Raw genomic sequence first — 19,264 nt, forward strand, 5'->3', positions numbered from 1 at the left:
CATGGCTTCGCATGGTTTGGGGTTGGGTTTTTGTTTCTGCTTCTGCTGGCAGTGGTGCCGAGAGCCGTGAGGTGCCATGGGGCGGTGTGGGCGCCGGGGGCCGAGCCGGGCGGGCGGGAGGGAGGCACGGGGCCGGGGGTTTGTACCGAGGCGGGAAGGTGTCGCCGGTTCCTGCGTTAGGACCAGCCCGGGGAAGTACTAAGCTAACCCTAGTTAGGCCGGCTTGTCCTTTGCTGGTTTCTGTTGAGAGCTTGTGTTTGAAGACTCCATGTAGCTGCGAGCCTGTTCGGGGGGTGGTAAGTATCGTTTAGTAAGAGTGCAGTGGTTGCTTGTGCGCATTAGTGCAAACAGGGAGTTTGCTCAGGTGCGTACAGCGTTGCAGCGGGCCTTAACGGAGCTGCGAGCAGCCGTTTGCCCCGCTTTGCCATTCTGAGCGGCCGGCAGTGGTCTCCCGAAGCGGGAATCTACTGTAGGTGTTCTTTTTGTAGCCCTTTGAAAGCTTGGCTGAGGGGCGTCTTATCTGCTGTTCGTTTGCTGTTGTAATGAAGTGTTCATTGGAGTCGTGTCAGAATAATGTAATTTTTTTTTCTTAAATAAAATACTTACATATTTCTGGTGCTTCTCCATTTGCTTGATCTAAGTCACTGACATCTCAGAGTTGAGGAAATACGTTTGAAGAATTGATGCTGGTTTTGCCAATTTTACTCAGGTGAAATAGTAGTTTCTTTAATCAGTAGCTCCAATAGCTTTTACAGGTTAGAGAAGAGTGATGTAGAGAGAAGTAAACCGATTTGTTGGTTGGTTTTTTCATTTGAAGTGTTCCAGAAGTATAATACCAGTGTTTTAAATGGTTAACAAATAAAGTATGAGTTGTGAGCCTGTATTTGTACCAAGTAATGGAAGGTGTTACCTCCTAACTTGTTTCATTCGCATTCTGTAGGGAACACTTGAAGATTTGTCATTACTGCATGTAAAACCAATGAAGGTTCATTTTCTTTAATATGTCTTGGTTAAACACCTTTTTGTGCAAATTAAATCCTGAATGCTACAAAGATTTGTAATGTCATCTTTCTTTTCAGAATGCACTTGAAGTATATGATAATTTAACTAGTTATCAGTTAACAATGACTAATACCTATGTATTTAAAAGTTAAGCATGCAGAGAAGTCTAAAAACACAATTTGGACTGATAATTGCATGTGTGTTTTAGATATATCATGCTCCTGTTGCACTTTATACCAAGACTTTATAAGAAGAGCAATCTTAAGCAGTTAGTACATGTTCTTGCTTTTGCTGTTTTCTGTGATAACACTTGTACTAATGTCAAATACATTAGGGTTGACTTTGAACTCTTTAACTTGTAGACTACAGAAACAGATTTTTAGGAGTGTGTAACATTTAAACTGCATGGAAAAGTTATTTTTAATTTGCATATTGTTTTGAATTCAGCAATGCAACAGGCTCTTAGTTTTACTGTGGTAAAGTGTTATACAAATACACACAAAACCGTTTGATTAGGTTCTAGTATTGGAGGACACATGTTTACTGTGTCCAATTTCAGGAAAGATGAGAAGACTAACTGCAGCATTCATACTGTTCTATAGGAGTTGCTTGCCTTATGTAAACGTCAGTGCTTGTTGGTTGATGTATATAGATGTCAAAGATGTACACTGTGTTCACCCCCAATAAAATACAACCAAGAGAACCAAAACTGACCTTGAGATAGATTCTCAGTCATCTTACTGCCTCGAGGCATAATAAGCTATTATGGAAATAACCTTGATGGATGTGTGCCTAACCTGTTCTTAGAGCCTTAAACACAGATGCCACTCATTCCTCAAGCATTCTAGTCTAGTCCTTAACTATCCTTAGTCAAATATCTAGATTAAATCCCTTTTGCTTCAAATTAGCCATCTTATTAAAAGTAATTATAAAGGACAGTGTTCCCTTTCGTTTTGCAGCATCCTTTCACGTAAACTAAGATTATTAGCATAATCGTGTTTTTGTTTGCTTTGGTGGTGGTGGTGGTTGTTGTGTTTGGTGGGGGTTTTGTCTTGTGTTTTGTTTATTATTAAAAGCATGGATCATTTTCTTTTTTTGAGTTCTGAAGCACATGATCTTTTGGGTTTGTACCCCTCAAGCTTTTGTCCAATCTTTCCACACTTTCTCCCAAGTTATCTTGGTGACAACACTTCTTATTGTGCATCTCAGTAGGACATATACCTCTTTCAACCTCATTAACTTATTATGTTCTGCTTGTGATCCACTCTGCCTATTGGTTCCTTTTCTGCAAGTTTATTACAATATGCCTGTTCTGTGTTGTTAATGTGTTTCTTGCAAAGTTCACAACTTCACACTTGTGTTTGTGGATTTTTTCCACCCCTCCAGCAACTCTAATCTTGACTTTACCCTTTGCAGAACCTCTCAACCAGGTGTCAGATGCAGGTTTATTAGCATGACCACTAGAAAGCCTTTACCCAAAGAGACTACAATATTGAAGTGTGTAAGGAGTTTTTATAACAAAACTTAGATTTTATCAGTGATCTACTAATAGTGATGCTCTGAGCACAACCATTTTTATATCAGTTATGTTGTTTCTATCCAGATTAAGCTCCCACATGTACTTTATGAAATGTCAATGAAACAGTGTTGAAAGCCTTGCTGAAGTGAAGATTTTTGGTTTATTTGTGTCAGTGGAACCATAAATAGGTATTAGGTGGGTTTCATAGATTGTCATGAACAAACCATGCTGGCTCTTAGTTATCACTTGGTTATTTTCCAGGTATCTACAAATATTTTGATTTTGTCCAGGAATTTTAATTAAGTTCCCTGCTTTCTAATTTCTTGTTTGATTCTCTATATAATTATTTCTTTTTTCTTATAAATTTTGGCTATATATTGTTTTAATGTTTTCCCCTGGGCTCTGTAATTTTGGTTTTCTGCATAGAAGTCTATCTCAGTTTAAGCAGTGTTGACCAGTCTTTGCCAGCCTTACGCTGAAGCAAATTAGAGGATCAAGCACTATGTATTTAATCTTTTACGGTTCAGTGCAGTTGGTATATTCTGTGATTTGAACATGATTTGGTTCTGTAAAAATGCAGTGATAGTCTATGTTTGTAAAGTACAGAGAAGTAGTTCTTGCCTTTTTTTTTTAAGGAAGTGTCCTGGCTTGAGCATTCATCTAGAGCTGAACAGACTGTCCCAGTTTTCTCTTCTTCACACAGCCACTCATTTGTCCATATCCCCTTTTAAAAAGAGGAGATGTTGGTTTAAGGAAGGGGGAGGAGCTGGGAGTGTTGGAAGGTCACCTCCAAATGAAGTGCATTCAAGTAAACAGAACCCTGTCTCTTGTGTATCATTTTATCAGTAAAGCTGTGTACAGTTCTCCGTTTAACATACTGTTTAAGAACTGATTTTTGCCATGGGTGTTTTAATTTTTAAGGTTTTGTTTGCTTCAGAAATCCCAGCTTTTTCAGATTCTGCTTTGGGTGCTGACTGCATCAAAGCTATTTGTTACAGCAACAAATGATGCAATGATTCAGTTCCTTTTTGGACCCAACCCATTTTTGGAAAGTGAGAAATTGGACTAGTGCTAGAGTAACTGAAATCAACAGGAAGAGTCCCCTTTACAGTCATAAAGGCACTGAGTCTTGTCCTAGTTCTTCAGCTACATTGCCAGGTTACTACAATTTCAAACTTCACTTTTAGTAATTAATGACATTAATCTGTCTGTATTCAAACCTCTGACCAAGCTTATTTTTAAAAATTATTAGCTGGTGTGTTTATGGAAGTATTTCTCTCCTCTCCAGACAAAGCAAGAATGAATTTTGGGACCTAGTAGACATCTTCAGTCTGACAGTAGTGACATTTTGAATTTAAGAATCACTTATAATTTAATATGCATCACCTCTACAAAAAATAGCTCTACTCCAAGTGTATAGTTTTCTCTTTGATGTATCATTGATACACTGTCTGATGAGCAGCCAGAAGGTTGCAGAAATTGCTGATATGTAAGTGGCTCTCATGTTACAATTGGAGATTATTAGAATTATAATCTACTTGTACATCAAACAAATATTTTCCTTTATTTTATTATTGAATTTCTTACTGTAAAGTCAGATCATTAAATATGAGATGCTTTTGTTTGTTTTCAATTTAATGGCCCTAAAAATAGCTGCTGATTCATCATTAAAATACCAAAAAGCCCAGTAATTTTTGTCCTGTTATTGTACAAGCACTGAAAGAATATGAAGGAATACCTCATGTGATCTGTTTGTTAGCATATTTTGGTTTTGACTTTTAAAAGAACAACCCAGAACATTAGAAGTGCTAAGTAGCTATTTCTACATAATTACATGACAAATACCTAAAATATCTTGCTTAGCATATCTAAATGTTTGAGGCCTTGATAGGAGTTTGCATAATTTCTGGTATAATGTGTTGTGGAAATGCTGTTTCTAACCTTTAAATTTCTTATCAGGCTGTACAATATGAAATTAAATGAGTACTTAGTGGGTCATGTGTCTATCTACATTTTACTGTACTTAAAAATAGACAGTTGTGGTACACATTCTTTTCCAGGCTTTTGAAAGCTTTTAGATCAATCACATTAGAAAATTTCCTCTATTTATCATCATAAGATATATAGAACAAATGGCTGTCAAGTTTTATTTCTGACTCTGCAAATGCATCAGTGTCTTGTATTATGACAAATTGCTAGTAGGAAACAAATCTTGCAGCATTTTTTAGCTTTTCACTATTTCTCCAGTCTTTACTGATAGGATCTGGGCTGATAAGAGCTGCGAGAGTTTGTATCATCTGGTATCAATTCCACAGTTTTCATGATGTGTTTTTCTGTGTGATGCAGCATACTACCATGAGAGGCTCTGCAGTTCACTACTTGTAATTGTAGATTTACTTAACACAAACATTAAAATATATGCCTCAGTGTGGTCTATTTTAAGTCTGCACTATTACGTATGATGTAACCGTCAAGGATGGGCTGTTTCATCTGGATTAGTACGCTGGCTGCAAGTGATTTGGAGCAGTATTTGTTACAGGAGATACATAGTCCTGTGCAAGTGTATGGTGTTGCCTCCAGTCAGTCAGCTGCTCTATCATCCACAGCACGCACATCCCCGAGAATGGGAATAAAGGAAAGGAGAGCTGTGGGCTGAAATGGAAATTAATAGAATAATAACTAAAAGCCCTAATATTTAATACTTTGTTTAGTCGTTTTGATCTGTGCACTCCCAAGCAGTGAATGCTGGGATACCTGGCACTGCGAGCACCACAGCTCCAGCAGAAGCACAATGGTCACAGGAGAGAAGCCTCAGAAGCATGACCATTGAGTTAAAAAAAAATGTAAAAATGTCTCCAGCAAACTTTCCAGTTTGCAGTGTGTGGTGTTTATGGTATGGAATAGTTATGTTGGCCCTCTTGAGTCAGGAGCCCTGGCTTTCATTCTTCTTGGGTTTATGACCCTGGCTAGCTCAAAACTGCAGAAGGCCCTGATCACTATGGAGACCCACATACAATGACTGGCTGTGAACAGAAGCAAAGTTTCTTACCAACTTTGATCTCACCACATTGGTGCTGATGTTTTATCAAAAATGCACCTTTCCTGAATAGAAAATTGATTCTGAAATTCTATGCCAGCAAAATCAGGACAATTATTCATACTGTCCTGGACCCTACCAGGCTCCAGTTAACCACTCATAGGGAAGATATCTTTCTGAAGGCACGCAGCTTGTATCTTGACCACATGCCCAGTGGGACTGCGTTCCAGAAGCTGGTGTCTGTATCTGGAAAAAGCTATGCCTAGCTTTCAGCCATGAATGAGCAAACTGAAACAGCACTCCTACAACAGAACTATGTCCAGCTATGAACCCAGCCGGCTGAATGTACCTCAGGATAGGGGGTTGCTTAGGGGTTTGTCTTTTTGCCAAAAATGTAAAGTGCAATCTCCTGCTTGTTGTTATATTTTGATAATTAATTACACTTTTTTTCTCTAGTTCTGCCAGGCTCTGCAGTACAAATATAACTTGTTTGGTTTAGCTCTAGTTAGAAGAATTTGAAGAGTTCAGAATTAATTGATAGCACTGTAGCCTGAAAGCTGTTCTGAAATTTGTGTTAGTGACTTAGAATGAATTGATTTAATCTTTTGGTTTTCTGTAGCTAAGGAAAATCTTTTCATTTTGCCCAAGGAATCCATAAAGTATTTTAAGAAAACTGTTTCCTGAGATAATAGCCAAAGTATCTTTAGTAAATATAACAAAGGGCATAGATAGAATTTTAAAAAATAATTACAGATAATTGTGAATAATTCTGGGCACTTCAGTGCATTTTCTCCATTACTTTAAAAATTATGTTAATAGCCAGTCAATAATTGACAAATTTAATTTCTTTCAAGTTTTAATTTAAGGGTGAGTTACTAGCTTCTTGTCAGCTGGTAGCCCATAGTGAAACAGGAATTAGGAAATCATAGCTAATAAAGATCCTAAGAATTCTGCTTTTATCTTAATTTATCAAGGAGCAAAGGTCTATCAAATCATACACAGTTAAAGCATTTACAAATCAGGTGGCCACTAATTTTGCATTGGCAGAAAATCAACACTGTATTTACTGTGCATTGCTTTTTAATTTGTGAACTGAAATTTCTAGTCACTCTATAGTTGCTTGTGTTTTGGTTTTGAAATGGTCTTTCTTTGACCTTCAGTGGATGGGTATTGAGAGACTCTCTACGTTTTCTCTGCCAAGAACTGCCTTTCTGGCATTTTTGGCAAGAGTATTCAAAAATACTGTTAAGTAAATAGGTAAATACAAAACTAGCTGATGTTTGTTTGTGTGTGTGTGTGTTTGTTTTTTAAACTGGTCTTAGTCTCTGATCAGCTTATAGGAAATGCTCCTCTGTCTCATAAGATAATCCTGTCAAATTTCATTAGCTTTCTCTCACATTATATATGCTATGTTCCCTTGAGTGACCTGTTAAGATTAGAGTTCATATTCCCTGAATACATATTAAAAAAGCTGGATAAAGTAGTTGTAAGACTATTTCAGGAACAAGTTTTACAACAGCTTTGAAACCTGTCTCTCTGAAAAAGCGTTACACTAAAATACTGTACAGACGTTTGGCTTTTTTTATGTCCACATCATGTTGGTAATTTTCTGAATTACATACTTTATTGAAGTTTTCATCCTACTGCCTTCTACAAATTTTATTAATGTATTTGAACTTCACTTCCTGTCATTAATGAAAAATATTAAAATTGCTTATACAACCAAGCCATTCATGACTTCTGTTGAATATGATACAATGATCTTTCCAGTGTTTCTATCTGCTGTTGTGGGTTTTAGTTATGTCCCTCATTTTTGTACTGCTTCTCATTCTTCACTATTTCAGTGGTTATTTCATATGTGTTCCAATATCATTTACTGAAGTCTGTCTGGATGAGACATTCTGCATTGCCTTGAAGTAAGAACTAATATCCAAACACACACCTATGTACAACCTGTGTAGAAAAAGGTATCAAGTTAATGCTGGATGACCTTTATTGAAAACTTAAATTTATTATTATTTTGGTTCTGGAACTACACAAAATCACCTGTGATTCTTTTTTCTGTCTTTACATGGGCCTAACTTTTTCCTGTGCTCTCACATGAGATGTAGTGCTGAAAAACTTATCTTCATATAGTTTGTAGTCTAACCCCTTTTGTATTTTTTTCTACACTTTTTGCCTATTTGTATATGTCTTTGGTTAGTAATCTTTTTCCTGGCCCCTAAAAATACCTCTTCTTTTGCAGCAGACATTTATTGAAGTAAAGCCTTTTTTCCTTGTTTGAGAAATAGTCTCTATGTTGTATTATCCACTTTTGCCTTAAGGAAATTCCATTCAGAGACCTGTACAATTAATAGTCTCAAAATGCATTTTTTGCCAATGACCATTTCTTCTGTAGTGATGCATAAAGGTTGCTTGGCTTCTTTAACACATATAAGAACTCTTGCATACTGCTGACTGGTGATGGTGGTGTATCACATCCTTCACTACTGGTAGATCAGACTGCATGTTTCTGCTCCAAAATCTTGGGATTTATGTATCTGTTTGTCACTGACAGTATACAACCTGTTTCTAGCAAGTGTTTTAAGATGAAGTGTTTTGAATGTTTATGCTAACGTTGATGGAAGATTGTCCCTGGCAGAAAGATACCATGGTCACTGGCAGACTTGAGCATTTACAAAATAAATCAGGCTTCCTGATCATTCATAGAATCAGAGAATGTTTTGGGTTGGAAGAGGCTTCCAAAGCTCATCTAGTCTAACCACTCTGCAGTCAGCAGTAGCATCGTCAGCTAGAGCAGGTCCTCAGAACCCCAGCCACCCTGACCTGGAATTGTTCCAGGGATAGAGCATCTACCATCTCTGGGCAACCTGGGCCAGGGTCTCACCACCCTCAGTGCAAATTGGAAACTTTATAAAGTAATGTTTTCTGTGGTGTTAGGTATGCCTGAGACTTGATCACTGTATAGAATATATGTATTTCAACGGCAGGAGTTCCTTAAAAGCTTTACTGACATCAGTAGTGCAGTGGTAAATAGGAAGAGTGGGTAGGTGCACCTGTTGGTACATCAGTAAATGCATTACTGCAGTAAATACAAATTAAATCCCTATTTCTGAAGTGAGTAAATGCACCTGCCGCTATCATAGGCACTATCATACAGTACCCATGCTGTTCTCAGAGCACCCTGCCACTAGTGCAGGCAGCCGTGGCATCCCTGGCAGCGTGGCAGAGGCCTGGTACTCTACAGGTCAACTACGCTGGCTTAGCCACAGCTAGGCAGCTGTCAAACACCTCTACGCAGAAGGAACAGACATCTCTGGGTAGAAAGCTAATGTTTTAATACAAAATCTGGAAGGAGAAATGCATTAAGAGTAGCAGTGTCGCGGCCTCCGAGTAACACTGTCCAGGACTAGTGCTGCCTGCTGCTATCCCGGCTGCGCTGCTGTCCTCGACTTCTGCTGACATAGTCCTCCGCAGCGCGAACAGGCACCCCGTCCTGCGCCACCGCTTCCGCCCAGGAGGGGGCGCGGCTCCGTCAGCGGCGCCTGCCGGGAGGAGGGGCGCGGGCCGGCGCGGCTGCGCTTTGCGGACTGCTGTAAAGCAGCACCGAGTGTCGCGCTGCGTCTGGGGAGGGAGCGGCGGTAGCGGCGGGGGCTGCGCAACAACAAAACGTCGCCTGTCTCGCATCGTGTCACTGGGGCCCTGGCAGCTGCGGCGAGGTCGGGGGACAGCGGCGACGCGAGGGGCGGCCGGCGGGGCAGGGCGACGCCGCGGAGGAGGTAGTGGCCTCCCGGGCCGCGCCAGGCAGCGGCGCGCCGTCCCTGCGGTGCCCGCCGGGTCCGCTTCCTTATCTCCGGCCTTGAGTAAGGAGCCGGCGGCACCCCCCTCTTCCCCCACGGCCTTACAGTCTCAGGTATGGGGGGAGAGGGGCGGTGGGGGGAGGGGTGTTGCACCGCTCCCGGCGGGTGAGGCCTGCAGGGGCCGGGAGGGGGGTAGTGGGCTCTCCTCTTCAGCCCCGCCTCTCGCCTTGCCCCACAACAGTCACCGGCAACGGTCAGCCGCGCGGCGAGGCGAACCGCGTCTCGGTGGAGCTGGCCTGAGGGGTGCGGGGGCAGTTAGGCGGGTGGGAACTTCACGCCGATTTTTAAGTTTGTGTTTGTTGTGTAGGTTTTTTGTGTGTGTGGGTTTTTTTGTTTGTTTTGTGGGTTTTTTCTCCCCCCCTCCCTCCCCCCTTGGTGCCTCGTTGACGCACAAAGCAGCACCTTCACTGCGGGAATCTGCAGCACTCTCTCGGGTTTTGTCTCCATAAAAATTTGTATGTTTTTCTTTAAGGAAGTGAGGGGGTTTTGTGTGCGGAATAGGGTTTGTTGCAGCGTCATTTGTTTTGTTGGCAAAGTTGTATTCTGTTTCTTAACCCGTGTTAAAAAAATAAATAAATAAGTCATTGTCAGATATTTTTTCCCCAATAAACGAGGAAGCAGCATTAATTCGGAAATGTAGGCCAGCACCTTCAGAGGTAGGTAGGATTGTAACTCTGAGTAACTTTTATTGAAATGGGCAGATGTGAAGGGTCTGTGTACTTATTTTTTTTGTTAAAGAGTTATGTTTGGTGATGAGAGCTGAACATACATTTGTGGGATTTTTGTGGATTTGGAGTAAGATGTTTCACGGCTTGGAAAGGTTTTATGAAATCGTACATAAGGCTTGATTGCTTTAGTTAATTAAATGATAGCCTAAATTGCTGAAACTCAAGTATTCCAAAAGAAGATCTATTACAGCAAGATCCTGCCTCCTGTATTAGCCCAACTGAATTTGATGTCTTTACCTCAAGTTTTTGAGGAAATGAAAAGAATTGACTGCTTGATATGAAGACCGAGGTAGCATTCATCATGGTGGAATATCCATGTTATAAACCAATAAAGGAAAACTAGGGTTTGAGGTATTGAAATGAGACCTTACATTGTTTTGCTGTCACCAGTAGAAAATTAAAAAATTAGATTAATTCTGTATACCTAGTAGAAACAGTTTTTAGGAAAATTAATATTTAAAGTATTTGAATATTTTGTCACTCTTAAAAACACATTTGAAAGCTGCTTGTAGTTCACATAATTGCAGTCCTTACTATCAAAGTATTTTTTCCACCAATTTAAATGTTTTTATTAATCTTTTTGTTGGATAGAGGGCTACCTGAGGCAAAAATAACCCCGAACCCCCACAAGCCTGTTAGCTAAGATTGCCACTATTCAGATTTGGTTTTGTGCAGGTGTGCAAAGATTGAAAGATGTGATCTTGGTTCATTTTATAAAGTGAACATCTGGTCACCTGTTCCATGCTGTTATCCACAGTACAATTCTATAAAATGACCTATTGAATGCATAAAGTAGGAAAGGCTATGTGCACATTTTGATTTTAATTTAGTTAAAGGTATATAATACACCAGGCTTACTGTTTTAAGACTCTTGATGTCTTTCATATTTAGAAATATGTTTGTTGATGGATGAAGTCCTGGCAGCTACAGCTGTGGTTATGTCTGGTATTGGGAGCCAAGGGGTGAACAACAGCTCTTAGTATTCATGCATATTTCACATGTCTTTTCAGAATCTGAATGGGAACATTCTGACCTTCCAGAAATGTCTTTTATGAAGCAGTGGCTTTTTTAAAAGTGTATTAAAAATGTATCTTTAACACATCTGTGGCTACTTGTTAATTTAACAGCTTTTGTGGGCTTAACATAGCCAGATCAGTTGTAACAGTTGTCTCTTTCAGTGGACATGGCCATGTTGCAATAACACTTAGATGGCTGCAGTTACAGCCTTTTATCCCATCTTTCACTTCAGTTTGTATTTCTTCTGATGGCAAGGACATTACTTTAAGAAGATACAGGTAATAGTGGCTCCCTCTCTAGATGGCAAACTATGGAGGCTTGGATGTTAGACAGTTGGATAAATGGGGGAAAATTGCTGGGGGGGGTTGGAACTGGGAACAGGATTATTTAGTTTGTGTGTAAACAATGAGCCAAGTATGGAAAGATGGGAGTTGCCATAGCCAGATGCTCTATAAAGATTCCCATCCTCTGGCCTTTAGGCAGCCTCCTCTAGGTCAATTTTTGTCACCAAATCTGTAGTGCTTTTGCTGTTTGCATTTGAGGGAGGTTGAGAAGAGATTTAGGGATGTGTATATTGAATAATGTTGTGTGTGACATATATACAATATAGGGATAGGACAACTACTCCCAGTTATAGTCTCTCAAGTCTTGTCAGTGTGACATTGACAGCGTCTTCCAAAGTCATCTGCAGTGCTCTTTAAAGGGAACACAAAATGTATCTCCAAAGTGTTATATTGGTGAACTTCCTTTAGAATTAACTTCAGTGATTTTGTTGGTAGGCAGATGTCAGGCCTAACAAAGGCCCCTAATGGAGCAGAGGGGAAGGAAGAAAAGAAAACCCTTTCATGTAACTGAAAGTTTGCTAACAAGATTATTTTGTTACTTTATGTGTTTTTTTCCCCCCTATAGTTTATGCTATTTGGAAAGGTAGCTACTGTGAACTGAAGTGTTGTCATCTGTACTGTTTACATAATGAAATCTGAGAAGTTTGTTTCATGACTTTACTAGCAAGTGATTTCCTTCTGTTTGTTGTTTTGGTGTGGTTTTTTTTATTTGCTTGGGGTTTTGGTTGTTGGTTTGTTGTTGTTCTTTTTGTGTTTTGGTTGGTTGGTTGTGGTGTTTGTTTTGGGTTTTGTTTTGGTTTGGGTTTTTTTGCCAGTAAGATGCAGTCCTAATACTGGCCACTTTTATTATTTGTCCACTGCCACTTGGCTTTGCTGGGTGACAAGTAGAGAAGTCTCCTGTGCTGTTACTACCTCTTAAAGTGGTAGATCTACTTGGTTTAGTATCTGCATAGTCTCCTACTTCTCACACCTTTTATGAAGTGCAGGATAAAAGTGTCCTAACGGTTACACTTCGAATTCTCACTTGCAAGCTTCTTGCTACCAGATTTGACAGTTTTATCAAGAAGTCTTTGTAAAATGACACTGCATTAAGGACAGTTACACATGCCTCAGGGGTCAAAACTGCCAGGGGGACCAAGAAATACGTTTTTAAAGTATTTTTATATAGCAGTATAACTCAGAACTTACCTAGCTGTCTTTGCAGGCAGAATTCCTGGTTAAGGTCTTAAGCACCAATTATAAAAAAAGTGTATTTTGTCATTCTTTTGTAAAGCTACAACTCCTTATTCCCAAGATCATTGCTGTTGTGTTTGTCTTGGAGTTCACTAAAATGAAAACATTCCTGATTATCAAATCATAATGCTTTTGTCTTAAAACCATGATTTACATAGTGTTAATGTAGCTAACTGAGTGCAAGCCTAGGACAGAGCAAAGAAATGTCTAGACTGAAGAATGCTTGTTAACATCATGTTTGTCAATTCCACTTGCTTGCATCCATTATGCAAAGCCAAGCAGATTCCTTTCCCAGGTGGGCATGTGCATGATAATGCTTTGCTGATGCTTGATACTAGAATTTCTATGGGTGCCTTATGCTCTTGGACTGAATGATAGTATATTGTGAGAGAACTAACTTGTTTATAAGACTTTGCAGAATTGCTCTTAGCCTGCCAGCTGATAGAGATGGGGCACTTCCAGCTGTACATGCTCCATGTACTCTGTCTAGTCCAGCTGGAGCCAGGCCATAGATCAATCTCTAGGGAAGAGCTCTTCTATTTGCAGCTGTCCTGTGCTGGATTCTTTTAGAAGATGCGAGTGACACTTTGAATTGTCTCTCCATAACCATACAGTAGTGGTAATTCTCAGGGGTGAATAATAACATGTCATAACAGAGACATTCTGTAGGTATTCTATAGGCGGCTTGACAGGTCTGTTGCAAGGTAATTGCTTCACTGATATGAATTGACTTATGCATTAGGAGAGAAGCCTTGAAGGTCTCAGAGGAATTTTTGTTGCAGATAAAATTATGGAGACTCTGCTGGTCCCTGGGGATGGATACTGTTGATTACAGTACTTTACAGGACAGTTACAATGGTCTGACTTCTCTTTGAGATGACTTTGCAAAGATTAGTCAGGCTAGTACAGTACCTGAAATAACATTGTTTCACTTTAAGTGTAGATTTTTCAAGCCAGTAGTTGCTCCTAGAATTGACTACAAGGAGTGAATAAGCCTGCTTTGTGTTGCTTTGTCGTCTTGTGCAACTGTAGCACCCCTCTGCAAAGCACAGACAAACCCTGGGCTAAATGTCTCTGGGAGACTGCAGACAAGAACCTGTCTCCAGAGCATTATCATATATTTAGTATCTAATACTATGCATGTTCTTCTGAAATACTGTAACATTTCTGTATGGCAAAGGTAAGTATTCTGTTTGGAGAATTTTCAGGTAATTTTGTCATTCAAAAATTGAATGTCATCATGGTGGCTGCATTAAAGCAAACAAAGTAAGTTGAGAGTAGTTTGTAATGGTATTTCATATTATCCTGTGAATAAAGACATATTCAATGCTACATAATATCACAGCAACCGTAACAGTGTTCTAGATTACCTTCTGATTGTTGTTGTTCTATAGAGAGATATAGATCTTTGACTATCAGTTGCTTTATGTTCTGTCAGAGATTAGCAGACTGATATATAATGTGCTAAAAATTAGTAGCAAAACCAAGCTTTTGCTTGTTTCGCTTTTTGTTTTGAGCACTGTTTGCTTCATGAAGTCGTGAAAATGAAGAATGACCGAAGTGAAGAACAGTGCAATAAAGTTTCAAAATCCAATTGCGCTTGGTTTGCTAATACTGCATTGTATGGGTTGTCCCTTCTTGGTAGGAATGACACAAGTAGGGCCTGGCTGCCTCTTTCAGTCTAACAAGAGGGTTTTTTCCATGAACTGCTCCATGAGTTCTTATTTTTGTTGGAACGGGGCGTGATAGCACTCGGATTAAATCTTCATGGGATTGTGTTGGAAGCACAACTTCTCACATGGCTCCCAAGTCTTCTGTTAACCTCCTTGTGTTAGGGCCACGCGTGAATCAGTCCTCTTTGGTTCTCTGGCCTTGAGAAACAGAAGTGGTAGTACTTAGGTTATCTCACTTTTGCTGAAGGTCTTGTATGAATTTTATAAGCTTTTTCAACATGTCTTGATTTATCCAAGTCTTGCCAAAGAATAAAAGTACAGTACAGCTTTTTAAGGAGAGGAAAGGAATGACTCTTAGTGTTCCAAAATACAACTTGTGCAATACTTTCATTCACTAGTTCATACTTTGAGATCTTGATAGCCATATTTGTCAAAAATATAGTACTGTGGCAGGAGCAGTATACACAATGGAAGATTTCTTTGTGCATACCAGACCTCAACAGTGAGGTTTTTTCATTGAGATAACAGTGCCAATATTAAGCTTGTCATAGCAAAAATAGTGTTAAAGATAAAATCTGATGAAGGCCACATATTAAGGAAGGGAACTGGTTTTGAAAGTCAACTGTGAGTTCAGTGAACATCTGCAAAGAAATAAGAGGGCTGAACAAAGGAACTACAAATGCAACTGGCACAAGCTTCCTTTCTCATACAATCTTCAATACTTTCTTGCCTGATAGCATTCTATATATGTACACTTGAGTTGGATACATAAATGGTCTAAGACAGCACAGCATTTTTATGGACATGGAATTGCTGTGTTCTTTCTGTGATAATGACAACAGCGTGTTCTGCAAGTTCTTAGTAGTGTTAGAGAGCTGTGGTATTGGAAAGAATTTCTTTCTGCATTGGTCTCTAGGCTTAACCCTACTGCATACCTGGGTTGTCTGTAAGTGCATTTAGGGTGTGAGTGGTAGGGAGTGCATCAGACAAGGGGAAATAATACTGTTTGTAATTGAAGGAAATAAAAGATGGGGAAAATGAGGAAATAAGCTACTAACTGCTTTATAAATAAAGCTTTTTTGTTCACTGCTTTTCATCAAGTTGGCCAGAAGTGTAGAAATTTGCTGAATAAACTGACTGTCTGGATGTAGGTGTGTGTATTGCACTAACAGGACAGAGACCACTAATTTGGGGTTATACAAGAAGCATGTACTTAACATAGGCATTTCTGCGAAGTGACTGGCTGGTCGTGTGTCAAAGCACTGTGTGCTTACTGTAGCCAAAGCTGGAGAGAATTGATCAAGGTGCTTTTTGACACCTGAAAGAGAGATTATTTCTTGGTGGTGAATGGAGTTGACTGTTTTAAAATGTACCTAAAAATACATTTTCAAAGTCATAATACATTAGATAATCAACCAAATTTACACACACACAAAAAAAAAAGTAGATGTGTAATGGACCATTTCACTGTTTTATAATGCTTTCTTTATTGCTGTAATTTTTCAGTTGGTAGTAATGAAATGAATTCTTAAGGACAAAATATGTTGCTCCATCTTTAATTTACATGTGTCCTGCTTTTATATGTGATCATAAACTTGTCTGCTGTGAAGAGCTCAAAGTTCAAGCTTGTATTTTGGCTTAGCAATTTTGAGGGACTTCCCTAGTTTGCATGAATTTTCTTGTACTGCTGTATGTTTTGGCATTGTTAGTATCAAAGGTCTTCATTTTCTGGTGTTAATGGTAAAAGCCATGTACACGGTCATGCACTTTACAGGGGAACTTGGAATCTATTTATAGTTTTCAAGAACTTAACTCTTCATAGAGTCATTACTTAAAATGGCTTACTCTTACTACATAATTTTTCTTCTCCAAAGTATTGATTCTGTAAGCTAATAGGCAGCTACTTTGATTAGGAAGGAGGATCACTGGTATTCATTGAGCGTATTTATTGCATCTTGTCACTCTTTGAAAAAGCATTTGAAGACTACTTTTTAATTAGAAGGAGATTTTGTACAATGGTCTAAATATTTAACAGCATATTATGTCATTCGAATGAATTTTAATTATTTGCATGATATTTTTGTAGTCCCTCTTAAATTTTGACTTCTGTGTAAAAAGCATTTGAATTATATGTAATATGGGTATTTCTTATGCCTAACCACTGAAAATACTTTAAATGGATTGGAGTCTACACAAATACTAAGCTCTTCTTTCACCTTGTCTCTTTTTTGGTCAGATCCTTTGTTCAAAGGTTTGCAATAGCATTTCTAAATAGTGAAGAAATGGATTATTTGTCATTGCTGATTGCTACTATTCACTTCAAAAATATACTCATGTGTAAGCTGTTTTGTAATTTTTAATTGGAAGCCATCAGCTCTCCTGTGAGTAATCAGTTCTTCAGGTTCTCTGTTGGTTAGCAAAAATCAAGACTTCTTGTTTACTAGGTTGAGTTACTGCAGACATGTCCATTGTTTTAAGCATGCAAATATAAAAGATGGATGAATCCGAGTTAGGTATTACATGTAGGTTTTGTCAGAATGAGACTTGGCTAGTATATAGTGTTTGCATTTTGTGGTGGTTTAGGTGTTTTGCTGTCTTGCAGTAGTTTGAGAATTAAAAAAGTATAAACTTTTTTGCCTTTTTTGTTGGTTTGGGGTTTTGATTTTTGTTTTGCTGTAACTTAAGTAGTCTACCTGTATTTCAGCACAGTGGTCTTTGTGCTAAGGTAAATAGAGTTTATACAAAGATAAATGCATTCAGAATGCAAAATTTAACATACTGAGGGAGATTTCCATGATGGAGTTGAACAATAAGAGCAGTAGAGGGAAGGAGCTGGGGGGACACTCCAGTGATTAGAACTGAGACTTTTGTAAACCAGCCCCTGATTGTGTTCACATAGTGAGGAACACTTTGATTTTTTGTTTCTTGAGAAAACTTCAGAATTGAATGAAATTACAATTTTTTAGAATGACATTGTTGATTATAGGCTGGACATGTAGTATGTGATAGCAGATTATGACTGTTTTTGAAGCCTGTAAACTATGAATAAATGAATCCACCTCTCTCCAGTCATAATATTTTGTGGATTTTCTGAAAAAAAAAAAAAGCTATGAAATACAGGATTTTTGTGGGAGGGGCTGGTTTGCTTTTGGACTATGGAAAATATTGACTAGATTGTGTGGCATTTTAAAAAACAGTGATGCATAAATAACATGCCAAAATACTGCCTTAAAGGTGACCTTGAGAGAGAATGAGGAAAAAGCCTATGCTTATTCTCTGTGTGCTTATAACAAGTTTGAATTATCATTTTCTGTCCATGTATAGAAATTTTGTAACATGAAAGTTTCAATTTTCATGTTTCAAAGAAAGATGGTGCATGCATGTGATGGCAAGTATGTGCATAGGGAGGAGCATGTGAGACCTGGTATTTTACCTGGGAGCTGTCAGGAGTGGAAAAGGGTAGATACCTGAATTCTACAGCCTTAACAGACACTTCTTAGTTTGTTTTTACACTTCTTACTTTGTTAAGTTTTATTCAGAGGTGGTTTTTTTTTTTTTTTTCCCCCCAATTTAGCAATTTTTTTTTCCAGTCCTAGAGAAGAGTGTAGCCTTATCTAGTTAGTGCATTCCGCTAAAACTTACTGCAATAAATATACGTGTAGTCCAGGATGTAACAGTTTTCTGTTTAACACTTGGAAATAAGAAATTTCTGCTGCGAATTATGTTTTGAAGAAGCGGAAGTAAGAATCTTGTTTGTTTGTATGTACTGAGGAGGTTGAGTCCAACTTGCCTGCAGTTAGCTTTTGACTTAACTGATGTGAAGCATACTTCTCTGCTGTAATTCCAGTAGAAAACAGCAACACTTTCTCAGCTGTCAGAGGGTATAGCGTTCTGAAGAATTTTAAGGCTCAGGCAGAAGATCGTGGACCTGACTAGGCATATTGCTTGACCTGCTGTAGATCTTCCCATTGCTCCCTTAGACTTTTTTGGTGATTTCATGCATAAGGAGCATCATTTCCACATAAGGTATAGTTGCCTGTGTTTTTGTTACACAGCATTCTGATAGTTCAGGGCAACCTGCTGCAAGCTAGGCATAGCTGTTTGTGTGCTAGTGCGGTGAATTAGATTGGGATCTGATTGGGAGATTTATTTTTCAGATTGGCCAGCTCTGCATTCTGGTTTAGTGTATTTAAATGTTTCTTCTAGAAGAGAATAGGAGATGTTCTGTCAAGGAACTGATGAGGGAGGGAGAAAATGGGGGAGTGCTTGACTGCTCAAGTAGTTCAAATGTGTACTATAGCCTTATTAATTTGAGACTGAAAAAAATTGCTATTAGCTACAGTGAAGAGTGATTTAGTGGTTATCACAATGGGAATTCAATTATTTTGTCACTTCCTTTTGTGAATTTAAACAGAAGGCAGAGATACCAGATGAAGCAGGTTGAAGGTGAATATATTACTGAGTTTAGTGTTGCCTGTCTTTCTTAGGAGTCTTCCCCTACTACAGAAAATTTTCTTTGAAATAGTCTTTTGGGCTAATGTTGCATTGTTGTATGCTGGCAGCCTAATATTTTGACAGGGGGTGGAACCTATCTGGTACCAACTATTAAGGAAATGTGATATATTCAGTTTCTGTCACAGAATAGAGTCAGAAGTACATGGACTAAAAATCACTTTGTACATGACTTTCTACTATGAATGTATAGGGACTTCTAAAAAAACTCTAGGTAATAAATGGATTCCTATCACTTTACCCCATAATAATAACAGTCAAAATTTCTCCTGTTTTACACAGAACAGGCTTGAAAGGGACCTCTGGAGATCATCTAATGCAACCTCCCTGCTGAAGCAG

The 19,264-nt window shown here is 38.8% G+C and overlaps 1 protein-coding gene across 7 annotated transcripts in view; it reads left to right on the top strand.

Moving 5' to 3' along the window:
* Positions 1–19,264, top strand: part of RNF111 (ring finger protein 111) — a 55,959-nt gene that overhangs the window by 157 nt on the left and 36,538 nt on the right. Inside the window, exon 1 of one of the 7 annotated variants that reach the window (XM_068143944.1) lies at positions 142–296. The exons of 5 other annotated variants lie outside the window; for them this stretch is intronic. The gene's annotated coding sequence lies outside the window, so the exon portion shown is untranslated. Of the gene's footprint in view, positions 1–141; positions 297–9,168; positions 9,472–19,264 lie in introns of those variants that run through there. One more of the 7 variants, XM_068143943.1, reaches the window with a different exon arrangement.

Source organism: Melanerpes formicivorus, unplaced genomic scaffold (assembly GCF_026170545.1).
Source record: "Melanerpes formicivorus ecotype bairdi unplaced genomic scaffold, bMelFor1.0.p_v2 SCAF_10, whole genome shotgun sequence".
Taxonomy (NCBI): domain Eukaryota; kingdom Metazoa; phylum Chordata; class Aves; order Piciformes; family Picidae; genus Melanerpes; species Melanerpes formicivorus.